General features: G+C 39.5%; 1 pseudogene; it reads right to left on the bottom strand.

Annotated features, from left to right (window-relative positions):
- Positions 1-2419: 2419 nt before the first annotated feature.
- LOC142434636 (large ribosomal subunit protein uL13 pseudogene) lies at positions 2420-2935 on the bottom strand (annotated as a pseudogene).
- Between the last annotated feature and the right edge of the window lie 8679 nt (positions 2936-11614).

Below are 11614 nucleotides of genomic sequence, written 5' to 3' on the forward strand. Positions count from 1 at the left end.
TTCTTAGCCACTTCTTTGTATGGTTCAATCTGACTGGTCTACCCTTCTCTCCATTATTATGATGCCACTATTTTTAAGGAATAGAGGTGGTACCTTTGACATATTAAAATCAAAACCCATTGCTATCTAGTGTATTCAGATAGTGACTTACAGAACAGAGTAGAACTGTTCCTTTGAGTTGTCAAGGCTATAATTTTTTAAAATCATTTTATTGGGAGCTCATACAACTCTTATCACAACCCAGACATCCATCATTTGTATCAAACACATTTGTATATTTGTTACCATCATCATACTCAAACCATTTTCTTTCTATTTGAGCCCTTTATATCAGTTCCTCATTTTCCCCTCCCTCCCTCTCGAACCCTTGATACTTTATAAATTATTATTTTTCATGTCGTACACTGTCTGATGTCTCCCTTAACCCACTTTTCTGTTGTCTGTCCTCCAGGGAGAGGTTTATATGTAGATTCTGTGATCGGTTCCCCTTTCTACCCCACCTTCCCCTTCTCCTCCTGGTATTGCTACTCTCATTATTGGTCTTGAGGGGTTATGTCCTGAATTCCCTGTGTTTCCAGCTCTTATCTGTACCTGTGTACATGCTCTAGTCTAGCCAGATTTGTAAGGTAGAATTGGGGTCATGGTAGTGGGAAGGGGGGAGAAGAATTAAAGAACTAGAGGAAAGTTGTATGTTTCATCAGTGATATATTGCACCCTGACTGGCTCATCTCCTCCCTGTAACCCTTCTGTAAGGGGATGTCCAGTTGTGTATAGATGGGCTTTGGGTCTCTCCACTCCACACTTCCCCTCATTCATGATATGATTTTTTTTTACGGATTTAGCCCTCTAATCATGGTGGTATCTTGCATGTAGAATCTGGTGATCAGATTTGCTCTCAGATTCTAATACCTCTATGGGTCTGGTGATTTGAAATTACCACCACCACCCCCCATCCAAAAAGCTGTGTCCCACTGAGATTTTTGTGTTGTCCTTTTCTCTCTCCATTACTTTTTGCTATAGGAAAAGACTACTCAAAGTTAATTCTCTAAAGAAAAACAAATGAAGAAAATTTCCTGCATTTCCTTTTCAGGGAATGTAATCTTTCCCATTGAGACTTCTCTTGTGCATTCATCCCTGGGCTTAACTGTTCTGAGTCACTCTAAAGGCTGCCTTGCTATCTACTTATCCCTCCCTCCTCATGCATCTTCCCTCTCCCCCAGCTCTGTGTGTATGTGTTCAGATGTCTTTTGAGATCTTGTCATGCTCTAAAGGAGTTAAAGTACATATTATGTTGGATCAATGTCTTCAGTCAATGGGGCCATTCTCTTTATGACTATGTGGGATCTCAGATTTTGCTGGAGCCCTTGGGGCAATAAGAAGTCAGATTTTATATCCCAGGAGTCTGCTTCTCCTCCTGCCTCATTATATATACATGAGGGGAACCCCCCCAAAAAAACAGAATTGCACTGGGTAGAGTGGAGCTTTCATAGTATGCATTTTCTCCCTCTAGGTGAGCATCAAGCAACTCACTCTGAGTACTGCACCCAGTGGCATTGTCTGGGTAAGTTCTCTCTGGTCACAGTAAATTTTTTTTTTTTTTTGCTAAAGCAGTTTTGCTTGAACCTCATTTTATGATACTTGATTTAAGCATGCCGCTGTGAAATTTTGTTTCCCACTCTGGAAAAATGCCACAGAAACTGTTGTCATGTTGGCACAGTTTACAAGGACAGCTCTATGGGAAAAACTCAAGTGTATGAGTGGTTTTCTCATTTCAAAAAAGGTGAAATGTCCCTTGATGACAAACCTCATTCTGGACATCTGTCAACTTCCCAAATGGATGAAAATGTCGACTTGTAGTGCATTTGGATTTCTTTCCACCAGGTCAGACTGTTAATCAAGCTTTCTATTCAGAGGTTCTGAAAAGATTGTGTAACACTGTACAACAAAAATGCCTGATTTGTGGCACACAGGGAACTGGTTTTGTCACTATGACAATGAGCCTATTTACACAGCCATTTCAGTGGGCCAGTTTTTGGGAAAAGCAGCATTCCTCTCTTGCCCCACGCACCTTGGCTGGTTCCACATAATGTGTTTTTGCGAATGCAGAGGGACAAGAAAGGACAGAGATTTGATGAAGCAGAAGAGGTGAAGAAGAAAAAAAAGGGAGGTGCTGTCAGTCATTCCAAACAAATGAGTAAATGAGTTTGAAAAATGTTTCTAAGAATGGAATCGCAGACTTGACAAAGTTAAGCGTAATGGAGAGTGCTAGGAAGTGAAGGTGATAGGATGTTTTATAAAACAAATTTAAACACATAACTTTGCAGGAAAGACATTCTGTTTTTTTTTTGGGGGGGGATATATATATATATACATTTTATTAGGGGCTCATACAACTCTTTTTTTGAAGGACTAAGTCTTTATTGGGCTCAGACCAGGAGTCCATGGGTCTTTAGAACCTTGTGTACTTGTTGATCTTTGTCTCCAAGTTCTTCTCGGCCTGTTTCCGCAACCTCATGAGCTGCTGCTTCTTCCTGTAATGGATCTTGGCCTTCTCTTTCCTCTTCTCCTCCAGGGTTGCTGTCACCGCCTGGTACTTCCAGCTCACCTCATGGGCTAGTCGGCCCAGGTAAGCAAACTAGCGTGTGGGCTTCAGTCGCACCACCTTGAGGGCAGCAGGGACCACCATCCGTTTTTTCTTGTCATAGGGGGGTGGGATCCCATCAAACACTTTGAGCCAGTCCAGGGCAGCCTGGCCCCGCTTGGTCTTGTGGAGCAGCATGCCTCGCACGGTTCTTCAGAAGATGCGGCTTGGGGCCCGGAAGTGGTAGGGGCCACGGGAGTTGTTGGTGTTCATGTGCTTCCTGAGGAAAGCCAGGTACTTCAACTTGTTTCTGTAGAAGTTTCCTGAAATGTTGATGCTCTCACAGCGCACCACCACCACCTCATACAACTCTTATCACAATCCATACATATACATACATCAATTGTATAAAGCACATCTGTACATTCTTTGCCCTAATCATTTTCAAAGCATTTGCTCTCCACTTTAAGCCCTTTGCATCAGGTCCTCTTTTTTTCCCCCTCCCTCCTCATATATATATATATATATGTTCAACATCTTCATCTAACTCATGAGCCCTGATTGGTGTAGTGTGTAATGAGTTGGGTTGCTAACTACAAATTCAGTACTTCTGCTCCCATAGATTTACAGTTTCAGAAACCAACAGGGGCAATTCTACTCTGTCCTGTAAGGTCACTATGAATTAGAATAGATTTGATGGCAGTGATGTTTCCATCTAATTCCATTATTAGATAAAAATTAAAAATATATAACTCCACTGTGTACACACAATTTGACCCTGCTAAAATAGTATTATTTTTGTTTGTTTGGGGGAGACGGGAGTATGGTTATTTCTTTTGCTGCTGTTGGGAATATGTACTGTAAAACAGACCAATTCCACAGTTTCTACATATATAATTTAGTGAAATTATGTTGAGTTGTATAATCATTCTCATACTTTTTTTCTGAGATGTTCTTCTGTCATTAACCCAATCTCACTACCCCCTAAGGTTTCCATCTAATCTTTTAGGTTGCTATTGTCAATTTGATCCCATATGGTTCTCAAAGCAGCACAGTGCTTAAGGAAGTAATTTTTTACTAGCTAAGCTAAACTACCATTTAGTTTTAAGTAGTTTTCAATGTATACTTTTGGTTTAAGGTTTAAAGGTATCTCAAGCCAATAGTTTCAGGGGTTCATCCACCCTCTGTGGTTCTAGAAAATCTGGATTCCAAGAGAATTTGAAATCCTATTCTACATTTCCCCCAGTAATGGCAGCCAGGTACTATCTAGTTTTTCTGGTCTCACAGCAAAGAGGTGGTTGTTCTTAGAGGCAATTAAACATACCTTAAAAACCACAAACCAAGTGGAGAGCAAATGCTTTGAAAATGATTAGGGCAAAGAATGTACAGATGTACTTTATACAATTGATGTATGTATATGTATGGATTGTGATAAGAGTTGTATGAGTCACTAATAAAATGATAAAAAATAAATGGATCAAAATGGGAAAAAAAGCATTTAATAGACCTTAGTTGTCACTGTTAATATTTTTGAAATTATAATTATTTTCAAATGAAGTTAATAAAACCAAGCAAATTAAGATGGGCAGTATATGATAAAGTCAAGTCAGGAATTTAAATAACTTTGCTGATGTATAATTGACATATAATAAGTCATACATATTTAAAATGCCCACTTTCATAAGTTTTGACTTGTACGATTTATGAAATCCTCAGCATGATGAACATCTCCATCACCACTACAATTGGTCTCATGCATTCCTGTAATCTCTGCTTCACACCTTTTCCTGTCCCTCAAGCAGCATCCAGAAAACTAATGTTGTCTTTTGGCACTTGTGGTAGTGACATCATCTGTTGTCAATTTGAGATTTAAGAATGAAGGGATGGAGGTTCACCTGTCAACCAGGTTGCAGCTTGATAACCTCATCTGGAGTCACTAAGGAGATAAATAGCTGGCTGGAGGCGGGACACACGCTCACTCCCTGGGAGACATTGCAGCTGACAAGACACATGGAGCTGCATTAAAGACCCCTGCCAGTGCTGAGATGCTCATATCGCCTCTGGATCCACAAGACTTTCCACCCAGTGGCCTGTGATCATCCTTCATTCAGCATCATTGCATGTGTTGCATGAGTCTGTAGAGGAATTTATAGATTGGTATCAGACATATGGGCTAATATCAGACTTATGGACTTGATCTGGACTAGGCTGGTATGTTTTTTCAATATTCAATTGCTCTTTGATATAAAGCCTTTTCTTATATCAAAAAACAAAAACAAACCACTATTCCATTTCTTCCTCCTATCCCTGACTTAGGAGCTCTAGTGGTACAATGGGTTCAATGTTGGGCTGTTAACTGAAAGGTTAGTGGTTTAAATCTACTAGCAGTTCTGTATGAAAAAGATGAGGCTAATTGTTCTGGAGCAGTTACATTATATAGCAGTTCTACTCTGTCCTAGAGTCAGAATCTACTTTATAGCTATGGGTTTGTGATAGTTACATAATCTGTTGTCAATTTGAGACTTATGAAGGGGTGGAGTTTAGTCTGTCAATCAGGTCATAGTTTGATAACCTCATTTGAAGGCACTAAAGAGAAAAATAGCTCGTTGGAAGCAGGACACAGGTTCATTCTCTGGAAGACATTGCAACTGACAAGACACATGGAGCTATGCTAGAGCCTTGGAGCTGAAGGAGCCACGTGGAAACCCCTGCCAGGACTGAGATGTTTTCAATGCCACTGGATCCACAAGACTTCCCAACCACTGGCCTGTGATCTTCCTGTATTTGGCGTCATTGCATGTGTTTTGTGAGTCTGAAGAGGATTTTATAGATTGGTATTGGACATATGGGCTAGTATCGGACTTATGGACTTGATCTGGACTGGGCTGGGATGTTTTCTTTTTTTTAAACATTTTATTAGGGGCTCATACAACTCTTATCACGATCCATACATATACATACATCAATTGTATAAAGCACATCCGCACATTCCCTGCCCCAATCATTCTCAAAGCATTTGCTCTCTACTTAAGCCCTTTGCATCAGGTCCTCTTTTTTTTTTCCCCTCCCTCCGGGATGTTTTCTTAATGCACAATTACTCTTTAAATAAAGCTCTTTCTTATACACATGAGTCTCCCTGGATTTGTTTATCTAGTCTACCCAGACTAACACAGGTTTATTACTGACTCTGCTTCTTCCTCTGTTGTCCCATGGAATTAGAGACCAATGGTTATGCTATGGATAGTATGCTTGCAAGCACCACACAAGGAACTAGGAGGTATAATAGCACTAGACACATTGATAGGACAATTAACTGGGATGTCCCATGAAATCATGTCTCTAAGCCTCTAAATCAAAAGATCAAATCCCAAAAAAAGCTTTAACAGTTATGCTTTTTGTTTGTCTGGATCATTGTTGTAAATGTATCTATGTTTGCCATTTCAACGTTTCACAGATGTACAACTTAATGAGAGCAATTACATTAATTGACCATCACTTGTCTGATAGTTTATTGTACTGTGTTGCTATGATGCTGGAAGCTATATCATTGGTATTTCATATGCCAGACAGGTCACCCAAAGTGAACAGGTTTCATTGAAGCTCCAGACTAAGAACAAAGAAGGACTCCACTCTCAATTTGAGAGGAAGAGGCACTGAAATCTTATGCATAGCTTCTAAGCATTGTCAAATACTGAAAGCCTAAACTAAGGAAGCAGAACTTTGTTGGAGATACTGCTCGATGGGCCCCCTAGGTCTGAGGGCACTCAAAATGTGACTGAGGGGAGATGCTTTCCTGGAGGGAAGTTGACCATGCCAATGGGAGCCCTGTAAAGCCTGTAGGAGTGCAACCTTTGGGATCTTCATTTGCTGATGGGGCACCACTCAATGTAAAGAGAAACAGCTGCAAGAATCTTCTAATGACTGGAACTTGGAATGTGTGAAGTATGAATTTAAAAAATTGGTCAAAAATTAAATTGAAGGCATGAAGACCTAGGTATTAGTGAGCTTAAATGGATTGGTATTGGCTATTTTGAATCAGAAAACCATATGATTTACTATGCCAGGAATAACACAATCAAGAGGAATGGATGGCATTGCATTCATTGTCAAAAAGGATTGTGTTAGTCTAGGTAGACTAGAGAAACAAATCCAGGGAGACTCTCATATGTATATAAGAAAGAGCTTTATATAAAGTGTAATTAATTGTACATTAAGAAAACATCCCAAGAACTTTATATATAAGAGCAGATGAAGATTGAGAAAAGTTCACAGCACAGTTAAGATCAAGTACATAAGTCTGATATTAGACCATATGTCTGATACCAATCTATAAAGTCCTCTTCAGACTCACAAAACACATGCAATGATGCTGAATACAGTGTTTGCAGGGATCTCCACGTGGCTTCTCCAGCTCCAGAGGTCTGGATCCATCAGCCTCTCTCCATGTGTCTTCTCCACAGGGATGCCTCCCAGGGAGTGAGCATGTGTCTTACCTCCAATGAGCTATTTACCTCCTTAGCGCCTCCATATGAGCTCATTAAGCTACTACCTGATTTGGAGGCTACACTCCACACCTTCACTCTGAATCCTCAAATTAACACCAGATTATATAACTACCACAAGGATCTTACTAAATCCATCATGACGTACAATGATGACTGTGATTGGATTATAGCTATCCTCAAGGAAAGCCAATCAAGAAAACTATTATTCAACTTTATGCACTAACCACACAAGTTAGTGATGAAGAAACAGAATAATTCTACCAATTATTTCAGTCAGAAATCGATCACACATGCAATCAAGATGATTAGAATGCAAAACATGGAAACAAAGAGGAAGGGACAGTAGTTGGAAAATATAGACTTGGTGATAAAAAAAATGAGGCTGGAGATCACATGATAGAATTTTGCAAAACGATTTGTTCATAGCAAATACCCTTTTCAACAACACAAAAGGGGACTATACGTATGCATTTCCCCAGATTGAATACAAAGAAATCAAATTAACAACATCTGTGGGAAGAGCCCATGGAGAAACTCAATGTCAGCAGTTACAACCAGACCAGGGGCCGACTGTCGAAAAGACCATTAATTACACATAAAGCTGAATAAAATAAATCCACAAGAGTAAAAATATGAGCTTGAGTCTATCCCATTTGAATTTCAAAAACATTTCAAGAACAGATTTGATGCATTTTTTAAAAGTACTCATTTTATTGGGCGGCTCTTACAAATCTTATCACAATCCATCATTCAATTGTATTAAGCACACTTGTACCATCAACATTGTTGCAATCAATAATGTTGTCATCAACATTTCCAAAATTTACTTTCTATTTGACCTCTTGGTTATTTAATGCATTTTGAACATTAATGACATAACACCAGATGAGCTGTGGTAGGACATCAAGACTATCATTCATTATGAAAACAAAAGGTCATTAACAAACGAGAATGAAAAAAAAAGACCAAAGTGCATATCAGAAGTGACTCTGTATCTCAGAATAGTTAAAGCAAAAAAAAAAAAGAATAGTTAAAGCAAATGGAAGAAAGGACGAAGTCAAGGAGCTGAATAGAAAATTTCAAAGAGCAGCTTGAGAAGAAAAAGCCAAATATTATAACAAAATGTGAAAGGACCTAGAAGTAGAAAGCCAAAAAGGAAGAACACGCTCATCATATCTGAAATGGAAAGAACTGAAAAAAATTTCAAGCGTTAAAATTTGTTTAAAAAAGTTCAAGCCTTGAGTTGTAATTTTGAAAGATTCTACAGGAAAATTACTGAATGATGCAGGAAGCATTAAGAGAAGATGGAAAGAATACAGAGTCACTGTACCAAAAAAGTCACTGTACCAAAAAGAACTACTGTATATACTCGAATATATGCCAACCTGAGTATAAGCCGAGGTACCTAATTATTACCTGGGAAACCAGAAAAACTGATTGACTCAAGTATAAGCCTAGGGTGGAAAATGCAGAAGTTATTGGTGAGTTTCAATAATCAAATGAAAATAAAATTACTAAAAATTGAGACATCAGTGGGGTACTGTATTTAATTATTTATTTTAAATAAAAAGCATAAATAAAAGGACAAGTCATTTAACATTAGTAAACCAGCACAGTAAGTGGATAATAGATTCAACAAAAACAATTAGGTATCAAAAATGATACCTTAAGAGTACTATTCCCTGATCTCAATCAGCAACCAAGCTCAAACGTAAAGAGTTAAAATCCTTCAAAACTGGATTCCTCATTATCATCTGTATCCCAATGCAGAGCTTCAGCCGATGTGAGGTCATCATAGACGCTGTCCTCACTGAGATCGCCGTCATCACCATCACTGCTGTAATTTTCATACAAAGCTCAGTCTTCACTGCCATCCATAGCATGACTAATATTACATTTCTGGAAGGCACGTCGCACCATGTCTTCTGGAATGTCTTCCCATGCATCTCAAACCCACTTTGCTATTAACTCTATGTCAGGCTTCATGAGATTTCTTCCTTTTGTCAGTCAGGCTTGGCCAGATGGCATCCATTCATGCCACATCCTTTGCACACGGTCTTTAAAAGGCTTATTCAAAGATACATCCAGAGGCTGCAGTACTGATGTAAGCCCGTCTGGAATAACGGTTAAGTAACTTTACTAGATTTTGCCAATTTTTTTTTATGTCATCCGATAGGTGGGCTCTGAACATATCCCAAACAAATAACGATGGCTTTTTCTTTAAGGCTGCTCCTGGTCGTCGGTTCCAAATTTCTTCTAGCCATTGTTTTGTTCCGTCTTCATCCATCCAGCCTTTAACATGTGCATGCACAGTAATTCTTGGTGGGAAATTGATCTTTTTAGGCAAGGTCTTTCTTTCAAAAATAATGACAGGATGCAGCTTAGTTCCATTAGCCAAACATGATAGAACAACTGTAAGTATGGGTTTTTTTTCATTTTCTGTGGTTTTGAGAAAAATGGTTTTTTTCTCCTAAACTTGCCAGTTATGTTGCTCAGAAGATCAAAAGTCATGGCAGTTTCATCCATATTCCCAATATCTGCCAGGTCATAATTATAAATCCTTCTTTGTTTTATAATAAATGACTGGAATGACATAATTTTTTCTTCAAGGTCTTATGGCAATTTCTGGGAAATCTTTGTTCTTTGTCTCAAACATAGTAGGCCAAACGTATTCATGAAGCGGGTACACCATCCTGCTGATGCAGCAAATTTTTCAATGCCTGGTGCTTTATATTTGTCATCCTTAGCCATTTGTAGAGCACGTATGCAGATTCCCATGCGTGTTATGCAGTAAACATTTTCACGACACTCCATAACCCACTTATGCAATTCACTCTCTAGAGCCCCATAAAAAGACGTTAAACCACGATGAGCTTTTTTAGCTTTTGGAATCTGTTCCAAGTCAGCCTTCATTTTCCGCCACTCCCTCACTTGCTTTTCGTCAACACAGAATTCCCTACTTGCAATACTATTATTGCTCTCTTCTGCGCTTGACACAATCTTCATTTTGAAACCAGCCTCATATGACCTGCATTTTTGTTTTGGTTCAAGAGTATCCATTTCTAATAGGATAAAAAAACAAGACTTTGAAAAACAACTTTTATGGTAATGCCTTCCCACCCCCCGCGACATGTTAGCCGGGAGGAAGGGGGGAGTCCATGTGGGCGGGGGATGCAGATGTGAATTAACACAGAGACTACAGGGGAGAGACGGAGTGCAGTCACAGACACATCCTTACCAGTTCAGCTGCCGGCATAAGTAAATCACTACGGGTGCTTCTGTGAATTGGAGCAGTCCACGTCATAGGACGGCTCTGATTGGTTAGATGTGAGTAATCAAACATTCAAAGCCCTGCAGTGTCAGCGGGGGCTTTGAATGAATAGCAGAGAAACAGCAATCGCCCGCGAGATAACCTGCGAGATAACAGGCGCTCATCCCGTTACCTTGGGGGGGGGGGCAGCGAGATGTTACGCCTCGCTGGGATACCACTGACCTGTGTATAAGCCAAACCCCAGTTTTTCAGCAAATTTTTTTTGTGCTGAAAAACTCGGCTTATACACGGTAGTGGACATTCTACCATTTCAGGAGGTAGCATATGAACAAGAGCCAATGGTGCCGAAGGAAGAAATTCGAACTGAACTGAATGCATTAGCCAAAAACAAGATTTTAAGAATTGATGGAATATCCATTAAAATGTTTCAACAAAGCTGAAGCAGCACTGGGATCACTCACTTCTCTATGCCAGGACATTTGGAAGACAGCTACTTGGCCAACTACTGGGAAGATCAATATTTGTGTCCATTCCACAGAAAGGTGACTCAAAAGAATGCTCAAACTATAGAACGGTATCATTGATATTACATGCAAATAAAATTCTGCTTAAGTTCATACAACAATGGTTTCAGCAGTACAATTACAGGGAACTGCAAGTTCAGGCCAGATTCAGAAGAGAATATGGAACACGGGATATCATTGCTGTGTTAGCCTGGGTAAACGAGAGAAACAAATCCATAGGCATTCATATGTGTATAAGAAAGAGCTTTATAAAAACAAAAAAGAGCTTTATATACAAGAGCAATTGAATATTGAGAAAAGATCCCAGTCCAGACCAAGTCCGTAAGTCCAATATTAGCCCATATGTCCAATACCAATTTATAAAGTCCTCTTCAGACTCATGCAACACATATGATGACAATGAATGCAGGAAGATCACAGACCAGTGGGTGGAAAGTCTTGTGGATCCACTGGCAGTGGAAGCATCTCAGCACTGGCAGAGGTCTCCATGTGGCTCCTTCAGCCCCAAGGCTCTAGCGTAGCTCCATGTGTCTTATCAACAGGAATGTCTTGCAGGGAGTGTATGTACTACCTCTAGCGAGCTATTTATCGCTCAAGGTAGTCGACAGCCAAAAAATGTTTACCTGTGTTGTATTGACTATGCAAAGGCATGACTGTGTAGACCATAAAAAACTGTGGATAACCTTGAAAACAATGGGAACTCCCAAATACTTCATTGTGCTCAATTTAAACT

Source organism: Tenrec ecaudatus, chromosome X (assembly GCF_050624435.1).
Source record: "Tenrec ecaudatus isolate mTenEca1 chromosome X, mTenEca1.hap1, whole genome shotgun sequence".
In the NCBI taxonomy this organism is placed as follows: domain Eukaryota; kingdom Metazoa; phylum Chordata; class Mammalia; order Afrosoricida; family Tenrecidae; genus Tenrec; species Tenrec ecaudatus.